Source organism: Pithys albifrons, chromosome 5, assembly GCF_047495875.1.
Source record: "Pithys albifrons albifrons isolate INPA30051 chromosome 5, PitAlb_v1, whole genome shotgun sequence".
Classification (NCBI taxonomy): Eukaryota; Metazoa; Chordata; class Aves; order Passeriformes; family Thamnophilidae; genus Pithys; species Pithys albifrons.
In genome coordinates this window covers 51480142-51495816 of record NC_092462.1, presented here as the reverse complement: position 1 = coordinate 51495816, position 15675 = coordinate 51480142, and the positions used below count along the sequence as shown (strand labels likewise).

General features: G+C 43.4%; 1 protein-coding gene across 5 annotated transcripts in view; it reads right to left on the bottom strand.

Moving 5' to 3' along the window:
• The window catches only part of APBB2 (amyloid beta precursor protein binding family B member 2), a 187099-nt gene extending 181263 nt beyond the window's left edge, over nt 1–5836 (bottom strand). For all 5 annotated transcript variants that reach the window (XM_071556576.1, XM_071556575.1, XM_071556582.1 and 2 more), the window contains exon 1: nt 5718–5836. The gene's annotated coding sequence lies outside the window, so the exon portion shown is untranslated. The remainder of the gene's footprint in view (nt 1–5717) is intronic.
• Between the last annotated feature and the right edge of the window lie 9839 nt (nt 5837–15675).

Sequence of the window (15675 nt, the reverse complement as noted above, 5' to 3'; positions counted from 1 at the left end):
ACTATCTTGCAAGTGATGGAGGCCAAGTGCTTGCTGCCTTTGTCAGGACTGACTCCTATGTTCATTTCCAGTTGCCTCACTGCAGGGTCTGCCTTACACCCTTGGGAATACACTTCAGCAACCAGGACTGCTCAGATGAGGCACAGATAAACAAGTGTCCATTTGCAATCCCAGGGCACTCTCAGCAATGTTTCCTTCAAATTCTTCTTCTGGAGCTCTGCAACCACACGCTTGAAACATCCCTTGCTGAACGTGAATAGGAAGTGGCAAAAGAGACAACAATCTCAGTACTGTTTCAGGGGAATAGAGAGCTGCAAAGACTAACACCTTTCCTGGGAAAATCATTAACTCAGCTGGTGCTAATGATAAAAGAAGAGAATTTGGCCACCTGGATGCATGGTTTGTAAAGAGAGACGGCCTTTCTGAGTTCTTCAAAAGTGCCAAACATGGGCAAGGTACATCCATTCCTTCTAACTGTATGAATTTCCAAAAGGATGTCAACCAAGTCCCTTACCAAAAAACGAAATGCTTTCTCGAGGAAATGAGGCAAAGAGTAGTCCTATGTGGAGCGAGAGATGTCTGGAAAATAGAAAGAGGGTAAGGATAAGAGTGAACAGACATTACCTCTTCTTTGAGTGAACAGACATTACCAATGAAGTTTGGCAGAGACCCATGCTCAGACTTTGACTGCTTCACACATTCATGTGAGACAAGAAAAGGGGAATGAGCAGCGAGTTGAGGAAGTGTGATGATAAAAAAATGTATTGTGGTAGCAAGGCCAGGATGTGAGGAATTGCATACAAACCTCAGAGACTGAGTCAACAACAAAGCTAACGCAAATAAACAAAAGAAATGTAAGAAGATGCACAGAAAGGCATAGCCATGTCTACACATAACTGTGGGATTCCAAACTGATCATGCTCCTAAGAAACATGAAATTTCACAGATTCATGAAATTAACTAACAGTCCAAAAACCAAATCAAACATTACTAATCATTAAGAAAGAAAACAAAATATAGTTATTTCCCTGTATAGTCCCAAAGCTCACCTACATTTTGAAAACCATATACTGCCCTGATACTCCTATCCTAAAATGACATGCAGTACTGGGATCATCTCCTGGCAAGGGTTGCTTACGGTCAGGAATGGCCTCCAGACAAAGAATATCTGAGTAGGCAATTCTTCAAAAGCAAACATGATGAGGAAGACAGAGGCCTATGAAATCATGAGTGGCACAAACACAGGATCACTAACCATCTGTGCCACACAGGAGCTAAGAGTCCCCACATGAAGGAAGCCAAATAGAAGGAGGGAATTCCTTACACAGCCAGAAGAGCTACAGAAAGCAGCACTCCTGGACAAAACCAACAGAGGCTGCAATGAGGTCCCATGGGGCTACAGACAGACCAGAGAGGCATTTGGAACCAGAAGCCACCAAGTATTTTGAAACAGGGAAAGGTTGCACCCAACTCTGGCAAACCCAAGCCAACAACAGCCAGAGGTTCAGAGAGTACCTAAAAAGGAGGTTTTGAATAAGGGCATCCTGTTCTTATTTTTCCTTGGACAACTACTTACATGGAGAGAAAAAAAAAGAAAAAGAAATGTTGTAGAAGACAAGAGATTAAAAAGGGAGCAAGCTGAAGGAGAAGGGGGAAAAAAATTAGGAAACTAGAGCAGGACATCACACAGAGCATTCCAACACACCCTCTGCTCCTTAAATCTCTGGGGACAGCATGGACTAGTCCTCTGCCCAAAGCTACCATGGGACAGATAAACAGGCACAGAGGTGCTGAGATACTGATCATCAAGTCTGGATCCCACCAGACCAGAAATAGAGGCAGGAAGAGGCTGACAAGAAAATTCCATTCTTTTGCAAGGTGCCAGATAGGAAAGCTATAAATAAAAAAACCAAAAACAAACAAAAAAAAAAAAAACACCAAACCAAAAAAAACCACCCATAAGCCCAGGAAGAGGCTTTGGAGAAGCAAAGGAGGAACTGCAGCCTCATGCATTAGCTATTCATGTCCCAAGCTCTCCTTTTTCCTGCAGAAGGGATGTGAGTCAAAGAAGCAAATCATAAATCTACTGATTTTCACTTCTCAGTTATTTTTCTCACATTTGATTTTAGCAGGCATTAGATCAGCCTAAGTATAAGTCAGCTTGCAAGAGATCCTCATCCCTTCTAATGGCAAGAGACTACTTTCTGTCAAAGGTAAGGCAACAACACAGAAGCACTCAGAGCCATATTTGAGGTGCTGCTTGGAGGTGAAAGCAGCCACCAATGTGGCTTGCTCGAGTCCTGTGCAGTATACTGGGTTAGAGAGACCAAGCCTTGCTTTGGCCCATCACATCTGCTATTTCATTTCTATACTCACCACATCTCTGAGAAGCAGTAAGGTACTACTGATAGTCACAGTACCCTTTATATACTATCCACAACTAGTTGTATTCCATGTTGCACAGAGTATTTTAAGAGTCAACTACTGACTTCACACTAGTTCAACTACTGCAACCACCATGCCAAATAATTCAACTATTCTGCATGACAGCTAATTGAAACAAATCCCATGCACAACTAGCTCAACTAGACTTGTTTTCAAATTTGCTTTAACTTCATTTATTCCAGACTTCCAATCACAGTACAGCTTGGAGCACTGGTCTCACCTCACACCATCTGGGTCTGTTATACAGCACCCCAAGAACTCCTTTCTTTCCTTTCTTGAGAAGATTTATGAATTACTTGTACACGGGGGAAAAAAATAAAAATGTTTGCTGCAGTTCATTTTTTAGCCTGAAGGTTAGCAAGCTCAAACAGCTCACACACACGAACATAAAGTCTCCTTTAGCACAGTTTTGACTCAAAGAAAGAGAATTTTTCACACAATTAGATGGAGCTGTTAGACAACACATTATTTAGGAGGGGGGAAAAAAATGACATGCAAAACATTTCAGAAAGTGGCCACTAAGCACGCTGCAACCCTTTCGATGCAGCAATACAAACTGTAAGGCAAGCATTTTTATGCTGGTTTTGAATGTCAGATTTTTAAAATAAGAAACTCTAGCACAGAAAATCTATATCCAGTTAACATACGGAAAAGCTTTTCCTGAGTCACCAAGCCTCATTTCCTACTGCCACAGCCAAGCACAAAATTCAAACTTCCTCAGTATATCCTCAAGAGCCAGTTAAGGGGCTTGCTCCCATTTATTCTATTTGAAGGTAGTTCTGGAACATCAGTCCATTTAGGGAGGAAACTGTGTAAATTCCATCTTAAGTTTATTCATGCCATCCATTTGTTCTCATGCCAACACTGTTCCTTAGCTTAAATTGCTCCTCTCCCTTTCTAGCATTTATATCCCTGCTGTATTTTCAGACTGTGATCAGATTCCCTCTCAGGCCTTATTTCCTAGGCTAAACAAGCCAGGTTTTCTTCATCTCCTCTGGAACAGTCGGCATTGCTGTTCTCCAGCCTTCATCCTCACCTGTCCCACCCAGAGCACAGGGTAGAGAACCTGTGCCTGGCACTCCACAGGAGCTCGCACCCATCCCACCATCCCTCCTGCCTGTGACCTGGCCTAACATACTCCACCATCACCTTTACTTTCTCCATGGCAGCAAGGCAGCAGCAGCTTGGTCAGTAATGACCAGCACATCCCCTGCTCTACCATTTCCAGTAATGGAGCTCCTTGCTCGCACCAGGAACAAAGGCAAGACTTTGTGTTCCACCAGCAAGGGATATAGAGTAAGTGTGTTTTCAGCGTGGATGATTTGTTGACGTGTGACTGCACATCTTAGGGCAGAGCTTGCTATCTGACGCAGATGAAATCGGTTGATTACTCACTATTACCTACCAACCTAGGATTTGTTTTAGATTTTCACAATCTCTGCTAGGAAATCCTTACAGCAGGCAATCTCAAGTACTCAAACTGTCCCTTAACTAGCCCCTGAAGTCACCACTCTCTCCACCTCAAACACTGCAGCAGCCCTTTCTAGGCTACTCAGGCATTTCCTAAGGAAATGCCCATCCCTCCCGAAGAAGGGCACAGCAGAGTCTACTCAGTACTCCACCAAAAATGACCAGTTCAGTTACTGATTCCCAACTTAGCTGCAGAACTGAAAAGCAAAAGAAATAATCCACGTTTCAAAGTCATGCACTCCATCTCTTAGCCAGTGGTTCCCACTTTTGTAATCTAGTGCTTAGATGACTGTTTTGCTGGGAAAGGCACATTCAGTTATGCTGCTTCAGAGCCAAGAATCTTCCTCCTTATTACAACCAAGTTACATATTCTTCATAACACATGCTAAAATTATTCTTCCTCCCAAAGAGTCCTCTCCAGACCTCAATTTCCCCTGGGTGGCAAAAAAAACCCCAAAATGCAAGCCAAAAAGTATTCCATCAAACACTCATTGCTGTAAAGTAAAGGAAGAATAAAAATACCCACACTCCTCATGACTGTTCCAGGCAAGGAAATTAATCAGCCAAGAGTTTGTCCCAAGGTCACCATAAGAGGATCTCTCTCCCTTTAAGTGCTAGGACATCTGCACACTTATTTTAACTAAATTGCAATTATGAAGGCAGAAAATAGTTTTAAACACAAGACAAATAACTCATTCAGTCTTTCAGAAAATAGTACAGCAAGAGATGGCAGGACAATGACAGGTCAGATCTAGAACAAACTAGAGGAACACATCATCAAGCCAGAAGACAGAGCAAACCTGCAGCAGCTCAGCAGCAACCCATACCTCAGCTTCTGGGGCAACACAGCATATCTTCAGTGAAGCACTGAAACTTGATGCAGATACTGTCATCCTGCACAATTGACTGCAGATACCATTTAGAATGTAGAGCGACCAACAGCCTCCACAATGCAAAAAGCCTACCAGTCCATCACCACTGCGAGATTGTTTTTTTCTTAGTTTTAGTTATTTTGAGTTTAAAGCCAGGAACTACACTTATCCTCCCTAGCAAGCAGGACCTCAGCCAAGAATTATAAAACATTGTAAACAAGCAGGCAAAGCAATGAAGTACAAATACAAACCACTACACTTTCCATTTTATCTGTCTGAATTCATTCTCTCTCTAGCTGCACCGAAAAGTACCTCCGTCGCCTCCTTGGGATCCAAGTAAATTCATGAAAACTTTCATGAGAGATGCACGGGGTCCGTGTTCTGTTCCGAGGACTGCTTTTTGCACGTTCCCATTTGCAACCCTGCGTGCAACCCTCGACTGCGATTTAATCACAGAGCTGAACTGGCAAAGCTCATTCTAACAATACTATTAATACTTTTTAAAAAGGTACTTCTACAGACACTCTCGCCACTTTTCAGGCTTTTTTACCGAGACACCACCGGCAGAACCAGCCCGGCCGCCGCAGTTATTCGCCGCCCGTGGGCGCAGAGCCCACGCCTGCCCCGGGATCGGGCCAGCTCTGCAGCAGCAGCGGCACCGCAGCGCTCCTGCGCGCCGGGGACGGGCAGCGGACCGCCGGCCGGCGCCGTCCCCGCACGCCCGGGGCCGGGATGCGCCGGAACCGCCCCGGCCAAGGGCGGCAGGACCCTCCCCGCCCTCCGCCTGCCCGCTCGCTCGGGCAGGGGCCGGAGCGGCGGCATCGCGGGCGGCCGCGCACCGGGGGCTGTGCCGCGGGACACGCCGCGCCGCGCTGCCCTCCCCTCCGGCCCTCCCTCCAGCCCTCCCCTCCGGCCCGCCGCGGAGCGCACCTGCTCGCCGCTCGACTCCGCTCCGCCGCCCGCCCCGAGGCGCCCGCAGCCGCTGCGGGATGCGGCCAGCCCGCCGGAAACGCTTCCCAGCCGCCGCGCTTACCCAGGAAACGATTCCGGCCGCCGGCCGCCACCGCCCCTCCTCTGCCTCCGCCCCGGCCGCCGCCCAGAGCCGCGGCCCGCAGGGGGCCGGGCGAGGAGTCGGACCGCTGCCGGGCTGTGCGGTGTTTCCCCGCCTTGCACTGCCAGCACCCGCTCCCGCTCCGCAGCCCCCACTCCCGCCCCGCCTGGCACTGCCAGCCCCCGCTCCCGCTCCGCAGCCCCCGGCGGAGCGGCAGTGCCCCGGGGCTTTCAGTGACCCGCTCACCGGCAGCCTCCAGAGCAGATATACCTCTGGGAAGGAGTAGGGATTGTGTGTGAGACCGGTCTACCGCTGAAAATAAAAAAAGAAAAATAATTTTTTCTCCTTAGGGGTAAAGAAGGATCTAGCATGTGCTTGGCAAATGTAGTCATGCCCATATCAAGGTGAGGCAGTGGCAATTATGCTCCCAAAATGCCACCTGCTGTATCCCAGTGCTTCTTCCGCAATAATGACAGCCAGAGAGGTCGACAGCCAAGGTTTGGAAGCCCACCTAGAAAAACTCACTGCTCTCTACAACTACCTGAAAGGAGCTTGTAGACAAGTGGGGGTTGGTCTTTTCTCCCAGGTACAAAGCAACAAGACAAGAGGAAACAACCTGAAGTCGTGCCACAGGAGGTTTATGTTGAGGATTAGGGAAAATCTCTTCAACAAAAGAGTGGTCAGGCATTGGAACAGGCTTCCCAGAGAAGTGATGGAGTCACCATCACTGGAGGTACCTACAGGGATGTATAGATGTAGTACTTGGGGACATGGTTTAGTGATGGATTTGGCAGTGACAAGTTACTGTCTGGAGTGCATGATCTTAGAGGTCTTTTCAAACCTTAACAATTGTATGTTTCTGTGATTCTCAGAATGGGTCGTTTTCCACACTGGATATGGACTCTGAGTAGCAACAGCAGTGGGTTAAACACCCATGTGGCTGATAAACTTTAGTGAACCCCTCTAGTGATGGACTAATGGAGTGTGTTTGGCATCAGCATAGCGCTCCAGTCAGCTGTGTTCTGGTGGGTCTCAAAACTCAGCTAACCAGTGTGAATGGAGAGAAACAGGGTGTTCTTGTCTGCACAAAACAAACAGGTTAAGTACCAGGCCAGAAAACTTCACTGCTCTAACCTGTGTACAGTACTATAGGGTTAAGGTTGAGAATAAATCCCTAGGCACATCTTGAGATGGGTGAGTAGAGAATCACAGAAATGTCCCAGACAGTTAGTGGTGAGACTTAAAAGAACACACCCATAGGAAGATATTTCTGTTTAAAAACCTTCCAAATATGTGGGATATTGTCTATTTTGCCAAGATAGGCTGTTGAGATTACAGGGAAAGAAACTGCTCATTGCTAAAGCCAAAATTCAACATGGGATGATAGTTCTGTGCAAAGCACATAAGTGCTAACAGACTTTTTACTTCTACACCTTCTAACAATCTTAGGAAGTCCCTGGAAGAGCAGATACAAAGCAATCAGCAGTAAAATAGTGTTGTATTGCAGTGACCAAAGGTGTTCAAGGATATCAAAGAAGTCTTACTACAACAATGAAATGAGTAGTCTTATTTTCTCGTAAAATGAAAACATATTTGGTAGGCCTATTGAAGTCCCCAAGACTGCTTTAAAATTTATCACACCATTTATAATGGTAAATCTATTTATCTTCAAGAGATGAATTTTTCCTATGAGTTTTGTTCCTTGGCTTTAAGACTATGCTCCTGATAACAGTAGAACACTCATGAACTAAGGACAATTAAAGGAATCATTCAGATGAATCAGAATATAGCATCTTTAATCAGAAATATTTATGGTCTTAGAAGATCATATTGACATCCAGCAGCCTAAAGAACAGAAAAAAATATTTGCAATTATAAGCACTACAGTGATGAACAAGAAGAAGCAACAATTAGGTGGAAATGTACAACAATTAAGCAAATGTAGTAATTCAGAGCAAAGCACCTGGAAATTATACCATACTACTTAATAATTTACTCTTAAATGTATTGTTCTTGTTTGTAGTGGTATCCACATCTTTTCTTTTGTCTTATAATTGGACTTATAATCTATTTAAAAAGAGCAACACTTCTATAAGCTAAAACTCACATTTAGTTGATATATTTAGATTCAAAACTAAGCCTTCAAATAGTTATAATGATCTGTAATAAAAATGTGTCATCATGATCAAGAGGGACCGACAACCTCCTGAGACATCCAAAGGTGATTTCATCCAATTCCAGCATTTTCAAATTATAGTCCTTCCCTTATCAACAAAGAACATCCTCCATCAGGAGGGAAATTTTACACTTTGACAGCATACTGGAGCAGAACTTTCTCTGGAATATGCACTGTATCTGCTGAAGAGATAAAGGACAACTGTTGGGTTACCAAGATAATTAGCGAATAGGCTATAGATATATTTCCCTGGCAGAAATGCCCAGGCAAGATACTTAGAAATTCACATTCTTTTAATAAGAACTGTAATAAATCTGCCTTGTGGTTTTCACTATGTGGTTAGCATTATGATTAACATTTAGTTACATAGTCTATATAATGCACTTTGGATTGCAATGCAGAAAGCAGAGACATAAAAAAGAAGTGTTGTGGAATCTAAATAAGGAATTTCATATGCATCCTAAGTGGACAGCCGCTCAATACGTTCACTTCTTGGAAACATTTCCAGGTAGGCACACTGCTGACCTAGGCTCTGCAAGTCTCATCAAATATTTCATGGAATCATAGAATATCCTGAGCTGGAAGGGACCCACAAGATAACTGAAGTCCATCTCTTGGTTTAGAGTAGTCCATTGTGTTAACTTTTCCAGTTCAATAAAACAGTTTTTGCAGTTATGGTCTTGAGGAATTGATATGGAACACTTACTGCTCTGTACTTAACTAAATAGTATTTATGAACAACATGAGGGGAAAAGAGGCCTTTCTATATTATCATCTCATACCAAAATAATTTCATTATCATCTTGCTGTTCCTATGTGTGAACTATTGACTACAAATTTTGGTTGAAATCCATCTGAACAAGGAATGACAGGCCATAGGAGTCTCCATTGTCAACTGACCTTTGGTGTCACATGGGTCTGGAGGCCCTGAGTCAGGACTGACTGTGCCCCCAAGTGTACTCTCTGCTTTCTTCTATATACCAGCTTTTTAGTTAAAGGTTAGTCCATGTAGCAGTTAAATGCCATCCTGATGCCTGATCCCATCAAATCTCAGAAGCTGGGCAGGCTCAGCCCCGGTTCGTACTTGGATGGGAGACCTCCTGGGAATAGTGGGGGCTGTAGGTTCTAGTCCTGAGGACTTCACTGTCACTGTCCAAGCTCGCTCGGCCGTGGCAGATGAACCTTAGGAGTTAAAGGGTGGGGTCAGTACCCTGCATACTGTGCCTCACCTAAAAAATCCACTGCACAGGTAGAGCCCTTCCCAAATCTTCATTCTCAAAGAGTGGCCGTGATGATGAGTCTGTGTAGAGGAATAGTTACAATACGCAATGATCCCATCTCGAGAAACCAGTTCCTCTCCCTGCAGCATTAAGTAGGAAAGAGGTGCCTGAAATAAGCAAGGCTACCATCTAGTGGTGCCACTGCCCTTCCATATCACACAGGAACCCATACCATTTTTGCTGAATATATTGATCCTAAACACAGGAATTTAATTAGGAAAATTCAGTTATAGCAGTATGGTAATTTTCTTTGGAACTGTTTCTTTAACAATTTTCACACAGCTACATTTTCTCCATTTTAAATACGAAATCAAATAATTTTCCAGAAAGAATTTAAACCACCACACAGTGCACATGCAGCTGGGAGATTTAGGAATTACACTTGTAACATGCAACTTTTAATTACAGGCTTGAACATGCTTACAGAGTTCAGTCCCCCAGACACATTGCTCCTCAGGACCTGTATGAAAGCATGTATTGCTCCCATTATTGTGAATTCCTGTGTCCTTAGTGCTTCCTGGGGAAGAATATAGTGAAAGACTAATTCTGTCATGAACAAACATCCCTGTGTTATTTTTAGAGAAGAAAGACCATGAGGTATCAGTCTCAGATAAGATTACTCCTGTAGTTTAATCAAACCAGTAACTAAATCAAGGCCTCCTGCTATACTTGTGGAGCCCTCTCCTGTTCACTATATTAGCTATCTCAGGCACGTTGCCACTACATTAATTAAGGTTGTATGGGAACAAATGCAAGTGGAGCAATTTGTATGCCAGCAGTTCTCTGATTTCTTGACATGCTAAGCAAGGCAGAATGATAATTTTGAAGCTTCTTTCTAGCTCTTCAGGAATGCAAAGCACTACATCCAAGAATGATTGTAAAATGAGTTATAAATGATCTCTTAGACATCTGTCTAGATGTAATTCTCTGATGTCTCCTTTCCCTGCCTGTCATACATTGGCATATTGAGATTTCCTACAGGCAAGGTGAAGGAAACGTGGCCTGGCCTGGCCCCCAGGCATATAAACTCCTTGGTTACATTGATGCAATTTCTATATGTTACAGCAGCTGCTTAGGCACTGTGCTAGAAGCCAGTAGGTGCTTTCAGAGCTGACTTTTCTGCAAGCACCATTGACTTTTTTTATGTGGCTCTAGTGGAGAAAAATACAGAAAAGTTGCCCCAGAGCAAGGCCCATAATTACAGGTATTCAAAGAAAGATAATAGCTCATGCTTTCAAAGCTAATATCTAGCTAGATTTTCTTATCTTGGCTGTTTAAAATGGGAACTATAGCCTTGATGGGCACTGAAACAATGATCACCAAAATTTTCCTATGATTGAGAAACAGGAATACAACAGAGCCTTTGCAATGTAGCTTGCCTTTGAGGCTACAAATATTTTGAAAAGGCAGTTGTACAAACAGACCAAAATAAATCACAGCTTAGAAGTTTTAGGCAAACACCTCTCCATTGCCAGCAGTTGCTGTGTTTCAGCCCCGGTGTTCTTGTATCTTGGAACTTTTCCTGGAGGTGCTTCGCTGGAGGTTCTGCTTTCCAACAGGCAGCCAAAGGTGGTGCATCAGTACAGCTGCCTGTGAGGCAGTCAGGAAAACCATGTCTCAGGCCAGGATGGCTAACCCACTCATATACTATATATAGGGTTTCAAGAAACCTGCCAAGTCTATTTGAAGGTGTCCCTGCCTATGGCAGGGGTTTTGAGACCTCTTTCAAAGATTTTGAATAGTCTTGGGAATGCAGAGAAATCTCAATTGGCTGGAATCTGGCAAACATTGTTCCAGTTTTCAAGAAGGACAAGAATGACAACCCTAGGAGATACAGGCCTGTCATTCTCACTTCAGTGCTTGGGAAAATTATGGAGAAAATTGTTCTTGGAGTTATTAAATGAAGGTCAACACAGTCATTGGTCACAGTCAGCATGGCTTCATGAGAGAAAAGTCATGCTTCACAAACTTAATTGGTTTTTATGACAAGGTAATCCACCTAGTTGATCAATATCCTATGATTCTGTGATCTTTACTAGATGATCTTTAATGCCCTTTCCAACCCAAACCACTCTATGATTCTATGTTATGCATATATACACATTCACATCCACCAATACACATTAAGAGGTACAGAAAGCTAAGATAAAGTTGGAAATGCTAGGTTTGCTAACAGCAGAAGGCCAGTGCTTTGTGTCTGAAACAAGAGAGACAAAAGTCCGGTGTCTAATGTCCTAAATGCAGCTAGAAAAGCCCAGGCTGCAAATGCACTCAATGGAAATTTTGCCCTATGTGTATAAACATACACGGGAAAGAGCGGCACGTTTTGCATTTATATTTGCAACTGTAGAATGTGATAGAGTCCCATTGTTTCTCTGATCCATAGTGTAGTTTCCCTCACAATCTAAATATTTTTCCCCACTGAGACAGGGATTTGTTTCAGCATGTACCTTTATAAGCTAAACTCCAATGCTAAAACAGTACAACTCAAGGGCAAAACGATGGCGTTCTTCATACCCACATGAGCTTTGGGTAAACACTTCAAAACAGTGCTTGTTAAACTGATCTTCAGAAAAAAATTCTCTATCAGTGACAAACACTGTCTAAACACTTCTCTGAAGGTGGAGGTTTGGAAATACCCTCCTCCTTGAATAGTGTGGAAAAGTTCCAGGACCAGAGAGGGGAAAAATCCTCCATTTTTTCCCCACTGCTGGTTCTCTCAGAGGAGCCTCTAAAGATGTACAGGAGGATTAGACAAAGGCATGCTTGGAAGGGGTGATGTTTCCCAACTGGGCTTGTTTAACTGTGTTTTTAGTATTAATTGCTTGCAGTTGAGCCAAGACTAATAACCTTCTACCAGCAACATCCCTAGCAGTGTCAGAGCAGCTGGGCCCCTGCACTGCTGCATGACCCAGCTGGTAAGAGCAGCACATACAACTGTTTTGCATTAAGAATGCGCTGGGTGGTCACCACGTGTAAAACGCTTTGTGTCAGCATTATAACTTTACCAAAGGGTTATGTTCTACCAGATGTACTTCTGGAAAGTGGTTATTAATGTGGGGTTAAGTCTCTCATTCTTACACATTTTGAAATCAAAGCCTTGACTTGTAAATACAAGTGAATAGCTACTATTAATTTGTAATTAACAGAAATTGGTACAGGCTGGACTTTGGACATCTCAGTGGCTAAAAAGCACAATCTGCTAGTGTGACTAAGGGATCATATAATGCTTCTATGTGCTGTTACAGAGTGGAGAAGGAAGAGCAGCTCAGATCTAGGTCGATGAGGCTTTTTATCTACCATGGTCACACTGAGAAAGTGTCAGAGCTGTGCTCCTCTGAGTCACCAGCCTGCCAGACCTACACAGCAAATATACGTAGTGGCTAAGAACTCTAAGATATGCCATAGACCTTAGGAGTGATGAAGAAGAAGTAGTTTGACACTGGCTCAGATGCAGAAAATGTCTTTCCCCAGTCAGTCCACTATAGGATAGGACTAGATAGTCAGGCAGGTCTCAAGGCAGTCCAGGGACCCCAGGCTCTCGGCTTCACTCACTGGACTGACAGTAGCTCTGTGCCAACATCATTTCCCATGTGAAGCAGCTCCAACAGAAGAACCATGCTTGAACTTCTCACAAACTATCTGCAGCTGAGACAGCATCAGGGCAATTCTCTAACTGACAACAAAATGCCCACACTTCTCAAGTGTGTGCACATGTAGATTGGGAAGTAAATCCTTTGGTACAAGCTAGTGTAAATATTGTGATATGAATGTCCTTGTTGAAGTGTAGGAGTTCAGGGTAGTTTGTACTATGCAGGACAATTTTGTTATGGAAGTAAGAGTTTTTAGAGAACATCCTGATCTGAGCACAACCATTTTTTTTAAAAAAAAAATTTTATTATGTGCCTTTGTTGTTCCCTGATTTCAAGTGTCAACTACTTTAGATTCTGCTAAAAGTCTCAATTTGCATAAAAAAGACAGGATGAAAGAATACCTTTTACATCTGCCCATCACAATTAGTCCCCTTTTCCTTCCCCCCCAAAAGAAGATAAACTAATGTCCAGGACATACGGTAAGATGGTTTGTTCTGCCAAAATGGAGAAGTTACAGGATTTCACAGAAAAACCCTTCACACAAGAGTCCTTGTCTACAGGTGCCTCTGTAGTCATGCAAGTTGGATAAGCCCCCTTTTTTTGTTTTGTTTTTTTTTTTTCAACAGACACAAAAGTCCTTGCTATTCCCTTTTGGCAGAGCCGTACCTCTCACTTCTTCATCCAACAGCAGGCAAGCCAATTTCTTCATTTGCTCCTCACATTGCCAGCAAAGCCATGCTAGCATATGAAGAGACTGCAGGGGACAACAGACTTGGTCCAGATTGCTCCTCAGCAGCTCCTTAAGGCATATATTCTGTACTTTCCCTGAAAATGTTTATTTCTTGAGAATGGAGACCACTGACATAAAGAGGTATTTGGGAGGTGGACTGTGCCTTTCCCTCAGCACCCCATAGACTTGACGAAGCACATCTCTTCCACTGTAAAAGTACTAGTGAGTCACTGTCTTGATATCCTTTCAACTGGCTGACAACATTTCTTATCTTTTTTTCCCCTACTCTCTTCCAGCTTAAGGGTGGCTAGGGCTCTGGAGCTGTTTTGGAGCAGCCTATTATTTTGTTTCACAAGAAACTCAGCCTGTCTAAGGTAGACTCTTCTAGCAGTCCCATAGTAGAAGTGAATGCTTTCTGGGTGCTATCTATGGCTGTCAAGTGTTCAAAAGGAAGTCTAAGGTTAAGGTTTGCTAAGAAAGTGAAGACTGCAGTGAACAAGCAGACTGGGGTCACCTCAGGATGGTCTGGCACAACACCACGCTTGGGAAGAGGCATAACGTTGTCCTAGAGAGTGTATTTACAAGAGTCAAGTGCTGCTATTTAAGTCTCTCACGACCAGTAGTTTAAATCACGTGCTCATCTTGTTTTATCTTGTGCCTGTTTGTTGCCGACCACGCTAGTGAGATCGCACACACCAATATGATGTTCAAACAAATCCCAAGTTTATTCAAAAACACAGGTATATATGTGACCTCAAGTGACCCCGCCCTAGGTGCGGTGGTCTGACTCCAATTGGTTGAGGCTGAAAACATGTCCTTTTAAGGTGAAAATGAAACTTGTAAGGTGGTCATTTAGACCCACCAAAATCAGGGCTGCAACACCTGTTAATCAGTGGAAGGCATAATCTGGATGAAAATGAGGTAGGTATGTAAGTCATTGCCTAGATCATCCAAGTACTACATCAAAATTAGAATTCATTATTATTAGTTATTACGTGTATTTTGCTAAAACATTGCACAGAATGAGATCCTCTTGAAATGTATATTTTAGCTCTCTAGATAAAAGCACTAATTGTAAGAATGCTTAAGTCAACAAAACAAAGACAGAAGAAAGAAGGAGGGATTGTTCTTTCCTACATGACTAGAAAGATGGATTGTTTCTGCCTATAGAGGAAAAAGGGTGGATTGCTAGCATCGTCAAAGAAAGCATTTGAGGGAAAGGAGACACATGCTAATTACCCAAGTGCCAATATACTATCTTTCTTATCCATTGAGGTAAGTCTTGCAAGCTTTCATATCTTTCACAACCAGATAGTATATTATTTCATTGAAAACTAGGACATCCTTGACAACAATGATGTCCCTCCTGCCTTTCTTTGTGAAAAGAGAAAGGAATCACTCTCTGTCCTACTTCTACCATGAAACAAGGTATGCTATCACTGTGCCTCTGATAGACACCATCACCATTTGATAGACATGATTTTGAAGAGGAATGAAGAGTCATAAGCATCCTGCCAGACAGATCTGAAATCAAGAAAGCCATGGCCACACTCTTCTGAACTGAGACGCTCAAGGCAAGCCTTCAAAACTACATTTTAGCAGTTTAACACTTCCACCTACAGACTTCCAGAAGAGCCATCACATTCCATAGAGCTTGTTCTTTGCATGCTGGTGGACTTGGCTGTAGTTCAGAGCAATTGCAGAGTCACGGCTAGTAGTCAATACACACAAAGTCAGTCCTTGGCAGAGCAGCCCCTTTCATCAGCCTGACCCTTTTTTTCTGCATTGCTTCTATGTTACCCTTTCCAGCTGGTCTTCATCACAGGTCAGACCGAGAGTTCACATCCATTAACATGTCTCCACCTCAGCAGCCCTTAATTATTACATCTCCTAGACAAAACATACACTTTTCATGGACAAGAGAATATAAGAACAAAAGTTTTCCAACTGTTACATGAAGTAAAGAAAGATTTGGGGTTTTTTTTTCCCGTATTCTCAACTCAGCTCTGAGCTGCTTTGAATTTCTTTCACTTCCCAGCCTCCTGCTTGACATTTCAG